General features: G+C 49.9%; 1 long non-coding RNA gene across 1 annotated transcript in view; it reads left to right on the plus strand.

Annotated features, from left to right (window-relative positions):
* Window positions 1-1,812: 1,812 nt before the first annotated feature.
* LOC140470567 (uncharacterized) overlaps window positions 1,813-16,251 on the plus strand; it is a 52,717-nt gene continuing 38,278 nt past the window's right edge. The window contains exons 1-2 of the long non-coding RNA XR_011956531.1: window positions 1,813-2,260; window positions 4,974-5,096. This is a non-coding gene — a long non-coding RNA (uncharacterized lncRNA). The remainder of the gene's footprint in view (window positions 2,261-4,973; window positions 5,097-16,251) is intronic.

The raw sequence follows: 16,251 nt of genomic DNA on the forward strand, positions 1-16,251 counted from the left end.
CCACAGACTTCTGCCCTTGACAGCTCCAGCTGTGGAATGATACAGGTGGGGTGGGTTGGAAAGGGAACGTGCAAAGGGGAAATGGAAAAGTGCAAGCAGTGCATAAAGTCTTAAGGATAGAGGAGGTTCCAGACCGAGTCTGTCATGGAGTTTGAAGCACTGCAACAGGTTCATGCATGTCACGACTATAGTGCTAAAAGAGATTTCTGCTGTCCGAAACAGCGTGACGGATCTTGTATTGTGGACTTATGAAATGACAGTGATCTCTACCAAACATGTACGAGGTAGAGTCAGGGCAATAATGAGATGCTGCAGCAGGAGGGGAACAGGTAACTCCATACAAAACCCTACTCTTTCTCACCCATTTTCAACTCCAAAACCGAGTGAGTTCTAGAAAAGCACCTTTATATCCCACCACAACACTTTACCCCACAATCGTGGTATATGTGCACAAGGAGGAGTAGAACAGACTGTACTGGGACCGTGAAACACTTGGTAAAGACTAAAATCATCTGACTATTGAGAGCACCACCACATTGTATGGGTTTTCTATTGTTTTTACTCGGTTCCTGACTTCCCTTATTTTCCCTCATGAACCTGTTCAAAGTTGTTTTTACACACACCTGCAGTACCTGTGAATTGAACGCCGGTCTCTCGGTCCAAGATTCGGGATATTTTCCCTGCATCACAAGGCATCGACTCCAACTTCCCTTGTCCGTTAATGTTTCTGTTGCTTAACTGCTGAGTCGCACCTGAATCACCTCTGCCTTTGGAAGGAAGGGGCGGAACTGGAGGACCGAGCAGCGGCCGGTCCTCCAACCAGAGTGAGTGAGGAGAGGGGCCAATGCATTCTGTGGAGTGAACGCTTCAGGATTGGTCAGAAAGCAAACTGCTTTGCAGGATTGATCATTGCCACGGCATGGCGGAGCATTAAACACCTCTCATAAACCAATGTGAGATTTTAAAGAAATAGTTCAGATGTAAATCTGACAATGAACATATTTCCAATCGATTTACACAACTTGAGTAACAAACTTATTTTCAAACTCCCAGAACGATTGGTAATTTACATACCTGGCTGGTATGGTTAAGTTGGACCGAACAATCTATTTACATATTAACCATCTCAATGACTGTAACTCGACAGAGCAATTGTTAATGTCGGATATTTCCCCCGTGATTCTGTGCAGATATGAATATTCTCTATGAACTCACTGACAACCTCCGACGCACGCGCAGTTTGGTTTCTATGAAGAGCATGCGCAGTGTCACATTAACCAGGACACGGCGAGTCATGGAACAGCTTTCTCCCGGTGCGGCTACGATCGGCTTCAGAGAGCGGCGTGTGGGAGACTTGCTGGGAGAAAGGAGCGGAGAGAATTCACAAGACGCGGATATAGGTGAAAAAAATCCGAAAAAGACCCTCCAGACCCGGATAAGGAGATGATGGTCCCTGTCGGGAAAGCGGCCCAGGGTCACGGCCGCCATTTATTTGAGGGAAGAGGGAGCGCGGGCTTCAGAGCCGCCATCTTGAGAAGGTCAATGAGCAGGAGGGCGGGGCTATCGGGGTCGAGGACAATCGGAGGATAGACCCACCTGAGATCACTTCACTAAAGACATGAATGCACACGGTGGATTTTTCTTAACATCAGCAATTGTTTAATACTCACAGGTTTTTAATTACATCTTTTTGAAGCATTTAATTCTCATTTTCTCATTTGCAATGGTGGGATTTGTACCTGTGTCCATTGAACATTTGCTGAGTTTCTGGATAAATTGTCTCACTTAATGCCACTAGGCCATCACTTCGCCTGCTCACAGGTTGCCCATCCCAGTGCAACATGAATCAAAACCCTTTCTTCCTGCACAATTGTTTGATCTTGCACTCTGGTGATATCACTTAGTATCTCTCCATGTGGTATCCCTCACTGTGTGGGTCTAATTGCTGCCTCTGTCAATGTGCCTCGCTCTTGCAGCTACTCCAGATCCTGAGCAAACAGACTTCTCCACTCCAGATCGACGATGGAGACTGGGATGTTCCAGATTTCTGTGGGACTCAGTGCCATTTGACATGTGTAGCCCTCACTGCATCAGTCTAATTTCCCATTCTGCTTATCTGTCTGTAGGTACTCAGGAAGTTCCTGACCTAATAGACTTCCCAGCTGCTGGGTGTCTCATCCATCTCTCATTGAAGATGGTTTGTCAGCCAGAGAGACACAGGGCAGGGAGATCTGGAGCCTTCAGTAAATCCTGCAGTGAGGTAAGATCACACTCAGTGCACAGAACAGAGAGCAATGAGAGGGCTCCAAACATCAGCTAACAGGACATGACATAGCTATAGTGCTGGAGGGGGAGCACAGTACAGACACACCCCAGGTTCAGTCACCGCCTTTACTGCAAGTTTTCTTGTACTAAGACAACATCGGGAGTGTCACAGTTATCAATCCAAGCCTGTACTGTCTTAGTGAGCATCAGTACAAAAGAGGGGAAAGCAGGCCTTCCACGAGAGGGTGGGAATGCTGTCTGGGAATGTTCCATTCTGTGTTCCCTCTCCCACACTGTATCTATGGCTTGTCTTGTGGATCAGTGTCTTCAATCATTCTAATGCCAAAAACATTTCCTATCTCTGTACTTTCCTCCCCTCTCACCAATCACTTCACACATTTGAAACCTGCTCCAGTCCAGACGACCATCCATATCTCTCTAACTTACTTCAGTCTTACAACATGCCTTGTCACGATAGTCCACTCCCCCAATAACCCAAGACTTAGGGTCTGTTTCTGTGCTGCATGACTCTCTGGCTGAAGTCATCAATGCTGACCAGGTTTCCAGAACTGAATGAGTTGCATTTCCCTGCGTTTGGCCCATGGCCCTTCAAACCTTCTCCCCTCCATGTTCCTGCCCAAATGTCTTTTCCATGTTGTAATTGTTCTTGTTTCTCCCATGCGCCACTGGCAGTCCATTCCGTGTATGAACCGTCCTCTGTGGAAAATGTTGCCCCTCAGCTCCCTAAGTAAATCTTTGCTCTCAGTCACTCCTCAGGCCTTACCCATTCTGCTGTGGGACACAACCCCTCCCCAACATAGACTCCCCTCGGACATTACCCACCCTGCTGTGGGACACAACCCCTCCCCAACATAGACTCCCCTCGGACATTACCCACCCTGCTGTGGGACACAACCCCTCCTCAGTACAGATTCCCCTCAAGCCTTACCCATCCTGCTGTGGGTCCGAACCCCTCCCCGGTCCAGACTCCCCTCGGGCCTTGCCCATTCTGTTGTGGGACACATCCCCTCTGAGGTACAGACTCCTCTCGGGCCTTAACCGTCTGGCTGGGGGATACAACCCCTCCCCGGTACAGTCTACCCTTGAGCCTTACCTGTCCTGCTTTGGGTCGCATACCCTCCCTGGTACAGAGTACCCTTGGGCCTCACCCTTCCTGCTGTGAGGCACAACCTCTCCCTGGTACAGACTCTTGACTGGCCTTAACCATCCTGCTGTGGGGTACAACCCCTCCCTGGTGCAATCTGCCCTCAGGCCTTACCCATCCTGCATGGGATACAACCCCTCCACGGTACAACTCACCTCAGACCTTACCAATCCTGCTGTGGGACACAGACCCCTTACCCATCCTGCTGAGGGACACAACCACATGTGTACAGAGTCCCCTTGGGCCTTACCCATCCTGCTGTGGGACACAATCCCTCCCCGGTACAGACTCCCCTCGGGCCTGACCCATCCTGCTATGGGACACAACCCCTCCCCGGTACAGACTCCCCTCGGGCCTTAACCATCCTGCCATGGGACACATCCCCTCCCCAGTACAGACTCCCCTCAGGCCTTAACCATCCTGCCAAGGGACACAACCCCTCCCCAGTACAGACCCCCCTTGGGTCTTACCCATCCTGCTGCGGGACACAGCCACTCCCCGGTACAGACTCCCCTCAAGCCTTACCCATCCTGCTGTGAGACACAACCCCTCTACGGGTTGGACTCCCCTCAGGTCTTACCCATTCTGCTGTGGGACACAACCCCTCCCTGGTGCAATCTCCCCTGAGGCCTTACCTATCCTGCTGTGGGACACAACCAGTCCCCAGTACAGACTCCCCTCGGGCCTTACCAATCCTGCTGTGGGGGACACGCTCCCCTGTACAGATTCCCGTCTGGCCTCACCCACCCTAACGTGGGACACAATGCCTCCCCGGCACAGATTTCCCTCGGACATTACCCATCCCGGTTCCAGACTTGTCCAAGGCCTTACCCATCCTGCTGTGGGACATGACCATTTCCCGGTACAGAGTCCCCTCGGGCCTTACCCATCCTGCTGTGGGACACAACCCCTGTCCGGTACAGAGACCCCTCGGGCCTTACCCATCCTGCTGTGGGACACAACCCCTCCCCGGTACAGAGTACCCTTGGGCCTTACCCATCCTGCTGAGGGACACAACCCCTGTCCGGTACAGAGTCCCCTCGGGCCTTGCCCATCCTGCTGTGGGACACAACCCCTGTCCGGTACAGAGACCCCTCGGGCCTTACCCATCCTGCTGTGGGACACAACCCCTCCCCGGTACAGAGTCCCCTTGGGCCTTACCCATCCTGCTGTGGGACAGGTTGACAATTTTATTGAATAGAATCCCTTCCCTTTGGTCCAGCAAGTCCACACCGCCCCACGATACATACCCTGCTCAAAATAGCTTCAAAGTACATAGAAAAAGTGATCACTGAATTGGTTAAAATCTCCGCAGTTACATTGGGCAGTTTAAAAGTCTCGCTGTATCGGTGATATGTTCCTTTTCTTCAAACAGGTAACATTTTTATTAAAGCAGCAGATGTTCATTGTGAGAGTGTCTCTGTTAAACTAGAATCTGTTCTGTTCTCTGTGTAACAGGCTGTTGTTGTGTGCGATGGACTGTCACTAACAGTGTAATTGACCTGTGAGTCCTTGATCAGGTTTCCTTTGTCTGTAAATCTAGTGATCAGTGAACTACACGTCCGCTCTTCTTAGCGAAAACAAAGAATCATTTCTCACCGAAAAAACGGCACATCACAAAGCTACTTCATGGATCTTTGGCACACCCCACCGACCAGTGTATCTGGTAAGTCTGTTTCCTGAATAATTCTGAACTCGATCTGTAACTCTGACAGTATCTGTATTGCTTGTCAGTTGGATGAGAATTCAGCCTCTTTGGTCTGAGCTGTTTTGATGCAGGCGGTGGCTTCATTCTGTCTCTGCCAAGCTTGTTTTCCCCTTCTGCTGTGATTCTGGGAAATTCCTTTCTGCAGGTTAGAATATTCAGTGACTGAACATTGAATGATTTTGACTCTAACAGAGCAGTGGCCTTGTTTTCAGCTCATTATTCACTTTCCAATTCCTGGTTGTGTTGAATGTTACAGAAACAGGCTCTGAGCATTGTTTCCATTCCCTTGTGTTGGAGTCACTGACAGCCACATGGTCAGTCAGTTTCAGGCTGATGGATCAGTTTCTCTGTCCTATTAGATGGTGGTCACTTGCTCAGTTTCCGATAGCTCACCTCAGTGTCAGTCCATCAGCTGCTGAAACCCTCCATCCAGCATTTGTTCCCTCTGACCATGACTACCCAACACAGTCCCAGCTTGTCTCCCACATTCTACCTCCATATATTCATGATCACCTCAGATTCTACTGTCTGTGTCCTTACAGCGAGTCACGTAGGTCATCCACCTCCATTTCACGCTGCTCTACATTACATTCAGTACAAATGTTATTTCAGAATTCCATTCATTGTGTTTAAATACACCCCTGATCTTGTCCAGTCCAAACATCCAGGTTCCATCAGGTAGGTGGGTGTCCGCGTGGTCGGGTTGGAGCAACAGCAGGACACACTGAGGATCATACAGGGGATAAAGATGGGGTTGGATGCGGATGTTTAAGAAGAGAGAGCTGGTGTATTGTTGGAGATAGCTTCTCAGGGGAGTAGCATAGCGGTAGCCAGGTCTATAACACCACAACTCAATGGCCTGAGTTATCGGGAGAGGTTGGACAAGCTGGAATATTTTTCTTCAGAGCATAGGAGACATAAGGGCGATCTTATAGAAATGTATATGATCATGAGAAGCATGGATAGGGTGAATGCATTCAGTCTTTTTCCCAGGGTTGAAGAATTGAGGACGAGAGGGCAGCAGTTTAAGGTTAGAGGGAAAAGAATAAAAGGGAACGTTAGTAGCAACTTTTTTACACAGATGCTGATTCTCATATGGAATGAGCTGTCAGTGGAAGTGGCTGAGGCAGGTACATTAACAACATTTAAGAGGCATTTGGACAAATACATGGGTAGGAAAGGATTAGAAGGATATGGGGCATGGGCAGGGAAATGGGGTTGCCATGGATGGACATTATGGTTGCCAGGGATCAGTCTGGCTCCTAGGGCCTCTCTCTGTGCTGTAGGACTCTATGACTCTATAACTGACTCTGCTGTAGAACAAGGTCGGGCAAAATCCAAGGGAGCGAAAATAGGAGGAGAGCCGCTAGTTGGGGGCATAGACAGGTGTTACTGTAGCTGCGTCCGAGACTCCAGGCTGGGGTGTTGTATCCCTGGTGCCTGGGTCAAGGACATCTCTGAGCATTTGCATGAAATTCTGAATTGGGAGAATGGGAGGCCAGAGGTCATGGTGCACATTGCTACCAACGACACGGGTAGAAAGAGGGATGAGATCCTGAGCAGTAAGCACAGGAAGTAGGGAACGATTGAAAAGCAGGACCTTGAGGGTAGTAATCACTGCGTTACCACCAGTCCCATGTGCTTGTGAGATAAGGAATTGAAAGATAGCAGAGATGAATGCATGGCTGAAGAGCTGGTACAGTGGGTGTTTCAGGATCTTGGATCATTGGAACCTCTTCTGGAGCAGGGGTGACCTGAACTAGAGGGGAACCGATATCCTCACAGGGAGACTCACTCCAGCTACATGTGATGGTTTAAACTAGAATGGCAAGGGCATGAGAACCACAGTAGCAGGGCAGCACGTTGGGGGGCTGGGGATGAGGAAGGAAGGAAAGAAGGAAGATGTAAACGAGTCAATCAGAAAAGGAATACAGAGAAATGAACACCATAGTACGAATGGGCTGAAGTGTGTTAATTTCAACACAAGGAGCAACGTAGCTAAGGTAGATAAACTCAGATCCGATATTGTGGCCATTCCAGAAATTTGGTTGGGAGAAGCACAGAACTGGCTGCTCAACACTTCAGGGTTTCATTGTTTCAGAATGAGCCTGGCCAGGTGACTGACCTTTTAGTGGGAGACCATTTTGGAAACAGTGATCACAACTTAAGTTTTTTTTAAGGTAGCTACGAATAAGGATACGGACAGGACCCTGAGGGATGTTTCTAAATTATGGGATTGAAACTGATGTCAGTATTAGACAGGAGCTAGGCAGTGTTAACTGGGAGCAGCTGTCATCAGACAATGCCACATTGGGCACGTGGGAGTTCAGTAAAGGCTTTCTGATCGGAGTTCATGACCAGCATGTTTCAGGAGGGAGGAGAAACAAGGTTGGCAATGTAAGGGCTCCTTGGATAACGAGGGAGGCTGGGAATTTAGTCAGAAGGGAGAAAAAAACAAACCAATGCAAATTTTGGGAAGCTAGAATTGGCATGGCATGTGAGAAATGTTTAAAACAAAAGCTCAAAGGAACACAAACAGGGAATGAGCAGAGTAAGGAGGAGCCATGCCCTTCGCAAGTAGGGTTAAAGTGAATCCCAAATCGTTCTGGAGATAATTACCCACAAGAGGATATGAACATGGATCGTTACAGCACAGTACAGGCCTTTTGACCCTCAGTGTGGGACCGACCTGTGAAAATAATCTGATGCCTATCTAACCGACACCCTTCCAATATTACCCATATGGATGTCCAATGCCCATTTAAATGCCCTTTGCGTCGGTGATTCTACTACTGTTGCAGGCAGGCGTTCCACGTGCCTACTGCACTCTGAGTGAAGAAAGTACCCCTAATATCTGTCCTTAATCTATCCCCCCTCAGTTTAAAGCTATGTCCTCTCATGTTAGCCTTCACCATTCGTGGAAAAGATAGCTACCCGATCTAACCCTCTGATTATCTTATAGATCTCAGTTAAGGCACCTCTCGACCACCTTCTCTCCAACTAAAACAGCCTCCATTCCCTCAGCCTTTCCTTGTAAGACCTTCCTTTCATACCAGGCCATATCCCAGTAAATCTCCTCTGAACCCTTTCCACAGCTTCCACATAACTAGGAAGAAGGTCAGGCCAGTCAAGTCTAAAGGAAGGAACTTGTGCTTGAAGTCACTGGAAGTGGGCGAGATCCTAAATAATTACTTTGTATCGGCATTCACCCAGGAAAAGGATATAGAGGATACTGAGATTTGTGTGGAGCAGGCTAATGTGCTCGGGCAATTTTGAGGTCGAGAAAAAAGCGTTGGATTTCTTGAAGAGCATTAAAGTGGATTAATCCCGAGGGCCCGATGGTAGCTACCCCAGGTTATTGAGAGAGGCAAGACAGGAGATTTTTGGGGCCCTGGCCAAGATTTTTGAGTCCTCGCTAGCCACTGGAAAGGTCGTCGAGGACTGGTGTTCCTCTCTTCAAGAAGGGAAATAGGGACAATCCAGGAAATTATAGCCCGGTGAGTCTCACCTCAGTGGTTGGGAAGCTTTGGACAGAATTCTTATGGATAGGATTTATGCGCATTTGGGAAAGAATGGCCTAATTAGGGACAGTCAGCGCAGCGTCATGAGATGCACAGGGTTAACGGTCAAAATGTTCTACCCAGAGCTGAAATATCTTTACTATGGAACATGCATTTAAGGGGAAAGAGTGAGAGCTCAAAGGAGATGTGAGGGCGAATATGTTTTCCTCAGAGATTGGTAGGAATCTGGAACATGCTGCCAGGGATGGTATAGGAGGCAGATATGAGAGGGGTGTTGAAGGGATTTTTGGGTAAGCATGTGGATATGCAAGGATGTGGAACAAAGATAGGCAGAAAGGATGAGTTTAATTTGGTGTCACATTCATCACAACATTATGGGCTGAAGGGCCCGTTCCTGTGCTGTACTTTGTTGTGTTTCTTTTGTTACAACATGACAGTGAACCCCTCTGTTAATGAAACCAAGCACCCAGAAAAGTTCACCTCACCACGTAATCTGTTAAAGTCTGAGTGACAGAAAAATCACAAATTCCACTATTTAAAGAAAATAGCATCAAATTATTTTTAACTTGAAAAGTGAATATTAAACAACTAATCATAAATCTAAGCTCCCTCTTTCTCTTCACTGTTTATTATCTGCCTCCAGCTATATAACAATATGTTATTTCAATAAGACACTTATTAAAATTACATCAACTTAATTTCAAAAGTACATAGCGGCTCTTGTCTTTTGTGTCTTTCTTCGTCTGTCTGGGGATCTCCCTGGGCCGTTGTCTTCTTTTATTCTGAGTATGTTTCATATGAAAAGGTACCCTTTGATTGAGAGACTTTCCTAATTTCTTGGCGAGCAAGATGTTAACTCTCCCAGACAGCAGTTACTCTCTGACCAATTTTTAAAATGTCTGCACTTTATATGCCCCCAACAGATCATCTCATTGGCTTGATGCTGGCAAAACAATAAATACAAATTCGATTGGGTTTTGGAATCTTGGGGTATAATTTAAACTGATAGATTAAATTTGAATTATTGTCAAAACAGCAACCAACTCCGGTCTATATTTCACAGCCAAATGTTACATTTGTTTGCTTTCCCAGTACACTCTGGGATTGCTGGCCAGTCATATACGGTACACAGGTAGTTATAAGCTCTCAGTTCAGAAGAGTGTTCTCTCCCTCTTAAAGGTACAGTACACACCTTCAACTTTATAACACTTTGGGCATTTTCTTATCAGCAAGTTCATTTATTAAAGTGACAAGCAGCAGATTGTTTACATGACCTTTTTGGCTTCACATTTCAATTTCAACATAGAACAATGGCTTGTGTTTGTGAGAGGATCATGTTGCTGTGTGCAACAGACTGTCACTAATAAGATTATGCTCCCGATAACACAGATTTCCTTTGTCTGTAAATTCTGCATGAAGTGATTTGAACACCTGGAAAGGGATTTGGTTTTCCAATGTGATTTCCATCAATGCACTTATTGGAACCTCAGGCAGACAGACGGACACAGATGGTTGCAAATTTGTTTTCCTCACTGAAGGAAGCACACATTGCCATCAGAGTGTTTGTAACAGAGGGGCACCGGCTTATTCCTGATTCTGGAGATTGTTGACGAAGTGGGTGAGATTCAGAGATCCTGTACTGCATGTGATAAGAGCTGTTTTCATTGAACTGGATATTATGACCAAAGAGATTGGCAGTATTGATGTTGGCAGCTGTCTGTGCTGATAGGAATCTAGAACAGTGGGTCACAGTCTCCGAAATGGAGAGCAGCCTGAGTGACTGAGATAAGGAGAAATGACTTCACTCAAACACCCGGGAATCTGTGATCATTTCCACTTCAAGAACGGAATCACTGACTACATTCCAGAGAATAATTTGCAATGTTTGCAATACAAAGTGGATCAAAAGATGTTGCAGAAACTGGGTGAGTTCTGAAAAGTTAACGATGATGTTACTAAAATAAACACAAATGCTGTGGCTGCTGGAAATTTGAAACAGACTGGCAGGTAATGTAGAGAGAGAGAAGCAGACTTAATGTTTTCCATTTGATTAGATTAAATTATTTACAGTATGGAAACAGGCCCGTCGGCCCAACAAGTCCACACCGACCCGTCGAAGCGCAACCCACCCAGACCCATTCTCCTACATCTAACACTACAGCCAATTTAACATGGCCAATTCAGCTAACCTGCACATCCTTGTGACTGTGGGAGGGAACCCATGCAGACACAGGGAGAATGTGCAAACTCCACCCAGTCAGTCGCCTAAGGCGGGAAATGAACCCGGGTCTCTGGCGCTGAGAGACAGCAGTGCTAACCACTGTGCCACCGTGCCGCCTACAAACTTTTAATCAGAACAAAAAATGTTATTAAGCTGCAGTCAGGCTCCTGGGGCTAAATGGTAACGTTCTGTCTGTGTTGCTAAAGTTTTTTTTTGGGAGAAACAATCCCCTCATTTGCTTGACTGTGGCGCTGTGATTGTGCTATTGAAACAGCAAGGACTATTTTTCTATGTCTCATTGATGTCTGGGTGTAAATTAGGGTCCATTGTTCATCGCTGACTCTGGAGGTAGTTCTGATACGTGGGAATATTCAATTTAAAATGTTGATCTTGCAAAACAGGAATATTTTCTCCCAGACAGGGAATCAGACGTCCATTACTGATCCTCACTGACCATGACAGGACTCAAAGCGAGAGATTTATTTTTGTGACTGACACAGTCAGATGTGGTATACACTAGCTCACACAGTCCTGTCCTTCCACACACCCCAGTTTCTGGACTCTGAATCAGAGGATCTCGATGGAGAAACACTTCCAGCCATTGGGACAATTCAGGAGATACCCACTATACACATTCTCCCTCAGGGGGAATCCCTGAAAGGTGGTCTGTCAGGTTCATAATGGATATTTCTTTAATATTTGCTAAGTGAATTCCCAGAACAGAGAGATTGATTGGAGGCCCAGATTGTCAGCTTGAAGAGTAGTCACTGCTTTGATGTAGGGAATGTAAGGGTATCATTTGGATTGTTCATTTCACCCATTTGTAGAGGGGGCTTTAGCTTTCACTGTGAGTGGGAGCTTGAGAGAAGCTGATTTAGCGTGTTTGTGGGGATGGTTATACAAACTTTCAGGAACGGATTAATACACCAGAGGAATGTGTCAGTATTTCCAGGGGGATCCGAGGTGGGGGGGTGAGGTGGGGGGAATGTGTCAATGTGTACAGGGGGCTCTGAGGGGCTGGGTGGGATGTACATCAATTTACAGGGGGCTCCTGTCCCCCCACCCACCCCCAACCGCGTCCAACGCTGCTCCCATCAACCACGTCTGACACCGTCTCCCCCCGCCCCCACAACACCGTACCCCCAACTCCGTGCAATGACGTCCCCGCCCAACGCCATGCAGCCCCATCCCTGCCCAACCCCGTGCAACACCGTGCAACGCCATTCCCTCCAACCCCATCCCCCCCAACCCTGTGCAAACCCATTCCCCCCAACCCCGTACCCGTCCAACCCCATGCAACACCGTTCCCGCCCAAACCCATTCCCACAACCCCGTCCCCACCCAACCCCGTGAAACCCCACCCAACCCCGTCCCCAACCCTGTGCAATGCCCCTCCCCCAACCCCGTTCCCTCAACCTCGTGCAACGCCGTCCCCAACCCAAACCTGTTCCCCCCAACCCCGTCCACCCAGCCTTGTGCAATGCCATTCCCCCCAACCCCGTTTCCCCTCAACCCTGTCCCCCCAACCCCGTGCAACGCTGTTCCCCCCAACCCCGTGTAACGGCGTTCCTCCCAACCCTGTGCAACGCCGTTCTCCCTAACCCAGAGTAAAAACTGTCCCTCCAACCGCGTCCCCCCCCACCCAGTGCAATGCCGTTTCCCCCCCCAAACCAGTCCCACACCATTCCCCCCCAACCCCATGCAACACCGTCCCCTCCCAAAACCGTTCCCCAAACCCATTCAACACCGTCCCCCCAACCCCGAGCAACGCCGTTCCCCCCAACCCCGTTCCCCCCCAACCCCATGCAGCACCGTCCCCCCAACCCCGTGCAACGCTGTACCCTCCAACCCAGTCCCCCCAACCCTGTGCAACGTTGTACCCCCCAACGCCGTTCCCCCAACCCCGTCCCCCCAACCATGTGCAACACCGTCCCCTCCAACGCCATACCTCAACCCTGTGCAATGCCGTTCCTCCCCAACCCCATTCACCCCCAACCATGTCCCCCCAACCCTGTGCAATGCCGTTCCCCACCAACCCCGTGCAATGCTGTTCCCCCCACAACGCCGTTCCCCGAACCCCATGCAACACTGTCCCCCCAACACTGTTACCCCCAACTGTGTGCAATGCTGTTCGCGTCAACCCTCTCCAACGCTGTTCCCCCCAATGCAATTCCCCAACCCCGTGCAACGCCGTTCCCCCCCCAACCCCGTGCAACGCCGTTCCCCCCCCAACCCCGTGCAACGCCATCCCCCCATCCCCATCCCCCCACCCCCATCCCCATCCCCATTCCCCCCCAACCCCGTGCAACGCGGTTCCCCCCCCCAACCCCGTGCAACGCCGTCTTTCCCCCCCAACCCCGTGCAACGCCGTTCCCCAACCCCCATCCCCCCAACCCCGTGCAACGCGGTTCCGCCCCCAATCCCGTGCAACGCCGTTCCCCTTCCCCACCCCTATCCCCCCACCCCACCCCTATCCCCCCAACCCCGTGCAACGCCGTTCCCCCACCCCATCCCCCCAACCCCGTGCAACGCCGTTCACCCACCCCCATCCCCCCCAACCCCGTGCAACGCCGTTCCCCCCAACCACATGCAACGCCATTTGCGTGTGTGAGAGAATCCCAGAGTGCGTGTGTGTGTTTCCCAGAGTGTGTGAGAGAGAGCCAATCCCAGAGTGTGTGTGAGTGGGACAGAATCCCAGAGTATGCGTGCGAGTTTCCCAGAGTGTGTGTTGAGAGAGGGAATCCCAGCGCGTGTGTTGAGAGAATGAATCCCAGCGCGTGTGTCAGACTTGGAGTCCCAGAGTGTGTGTCAGACTTGGAATCCCAGAGAGTCCCAGAGTGTGTGTGAGAGAGTGAATGCCAGAGTATGAATGAGAGAATCCCAAAGTATGCGTGCGAGTTTCCCAGAGTGTGTATGTGAGAGGGAATGCCAGAGTGAGTGTTGAGAGAGGGAATCCCAGAGTGTGTGTGAGAGAGAGGGAATCCCAGAGTGTCAGAGGGAATCCCAGAGTGCGTGTGTGACAGTGAATCCCAGAGCGTGTGAGAGAGGGCAAATCCCAGAGTGTGTGAGAGAGAGGGAATCCCAGAGTGTGGGTAAGAGTGGAAATCCCAGAATGTTTGAGGGAATTCCCAGAGTGTGTGAGAGAAACCCAGAGAGTCCCTGAGTGTGTGTGAGAGTGGGAATCCCAAAGTGTGAGAGAAAGTTAGAATCCCAGAGTGTGTGTGTGAGTTTCCCAGTGTGTCTGTGAGAGAGGGCATCCCAGAGTGTGTGTGTCAGAGTGGAAATCCCAGAGTGTGTGTGAGAGCGGGAATCCCAGAGTGTGTAAGAGAACCTCAGAGCGTGTAAGGAAATCCCACAGTGAGTAAGGGAGAGTCCCAGAGTAAGTGAGAGTCCCAGTAGCCTATGGTGTGTAAGGGAATCCCAAATGTAAGAGAGATTCCCTGAGTGTGCCAGAGTGTGCGAGAGAATTCCAGTGTGTGTAAGAGAATCACAGTGTCCCAGAGTGTGAGAGAGAGAATCCCAGAGTGATGGTGAGAGAGAGTATCCCAGAGTGTGTGAGAGAGTGGGAATCCCAGAGGGTGTCTGAGAGAGGGAATCCCAGATTGTGCGTGAGAGAGGGAATTCCAGCGAGTCCCTGTGTATGAGAGAGGGAATCCCAGAGTGTGTGTGAGAGAGCGAATTCCAGAGAGTTCCAGGTTGTGTGTGAGAGAATCCCAGCGTGTGCGAGAGAGAGGGAGTCCCAGAGTGTGTGTGTGAGTTTCCCAGAGTGTGTGTGAGAGAAGGAATCCCACAGAGTCCCAGAGTGTGTGAGAGATAATTCCAGAGTGTGAGAGAGAGAGGGAATCCCAGAGAGTCCGAGAGTGTGTGTGTGTGAGCGAATCCCAGACTCTGAGAGTGCCGGAATCCCAGAGTGTGTATGCGAGTTTCACAGAGCATGTGTGAGCGAGGGAGTCCCAGGGTGTGTGTGAGCGAGGAGAGTCCCAGGGTGTGTGTGAGCGTGAGGGGGAGTCCCAGGGTGTGTGTGAGCGTGAGAGGGAGTCCCAGGGTGTGTGTGAGCGTGAGAGGGAGTCCCAGGGTGTGTGTGAGCGTGAGAGGGAGTCCCAGGGTGTGTGTGAGCGTGAGAGGGAGTCCCAGGGTGTGTGTGAGCGTGAGAGGGAATCGAACAGCGTGTGTGTGAGCGTGAGAGAGAGAATCCAACAGCGTGTGTGTGAGCGTGAGAGAGAGAATCCAACAGTGTGTGTGTGAGCGTGAGAGAGAGATAATCCGAGAGAGTCTCAGATTGTGTGAGAGTGAATCCCAGTGTGTGCGCGAGTTTCCCAGAGTGTGTGTGAGAGAGTGAATCCCAGTGTGTGCGCGAGTTTCCCAGAGTGTGTGTGAGAGAGTGAATCCCAGTGTGTGCGCGAGTTTCCCAGAGTGTGTGTGAGAGAGTGAATCCCAGTGTGTGTGTGTGTTTCCCAGAGTGTGTGTGAGAGAGTGAATCCCAGTGTGTGTGTGTGTGAGTGAGAGGGAATCCCAGAGTGTGAATGAGAGAATCCCAAAGGGTGTGTGCGAGTTTCCCAGAATGTGTATGTGAGAGGGAATCCCAGAGAGTCCCAGAGTGGGAATCGCAGAGTGTGTGTTTGTGATGGAATCGCAGAGTGTGTGTTTGTGAGAATCCCAGACTGTGTTTGATAGTGAATCCCGGAGTGTGTGTGAGGGAGGGAATCCCAGAGAGTCCGTGCGTGTGTGTGTGAGTTTCCCAGATTGTGTGTGAGAGGGGCGAGTCCCAGAGTGTCTGAGAGGGAATCCCAGAGTGTGTGAGAGAGACGGAATCCCAGAGAGTTCCTGATTGTGTGTCAGAGAATCCCAGCGTGTGTGAGAGTGAGGGAATCCCAGAGAGTCCCAGAGTGTGTGTGTGTGAGCGAATCCCAGATTGTGTGTGTGCGTGAGCGAATCCCAGATTGTGTGTGTGCGTGAGCGAATCCCAGATTGTGTGTGAGAGAGAGGGAATCCCAGAGTGTGTGTGAGAGAGAGGGAATCCCAGAGTGTGTTTGAAAGAGGGTGTCCCCGAGTTTTGGGGAGAGAAGGAATCCCAGAGTGTCCCAGAGTGTGTGTCTGAGGGAATCCCCGAGTGTGTGTGTGAGAGAGGGAATCCCCGAATGTGTGTGTGAGAGAGGGAATCCCCGAATGTGTGTGTGAGAGAGGGAATCCCCGAGTGTGTGTGAGAGAGGGAATCCCCGAGTGTGTGTGAGAGAGAGAATCCCCGAGTGTGTGTGAGAGAGGGAATCCCAGAGAGTCCCAGGGTGTGTGTGAGAGTGGGAATCCCAGAGAGTCCCAGGGTGTGTGTGAGAGTGGGAATCCCAGAGTGTGCGTGAGAGAGCCAATCCCAGAG

This window comes from Chiloscyllium punctatum, chromosome 52 (genome assembly GCF_047496795.1).
Source record: "Chiloscyllium punctatum isolate Juve2018m chromosome 52, sChiPun1.3, whole genome shotgun sequence".
Lineage (NCBI taxonomy): Eukaryota > Metazoa > Chordata > Chondrichthyes > Orectolobiformes > Hemiscylliidae > Chiloscyllium > Chiloscyllium punctatum.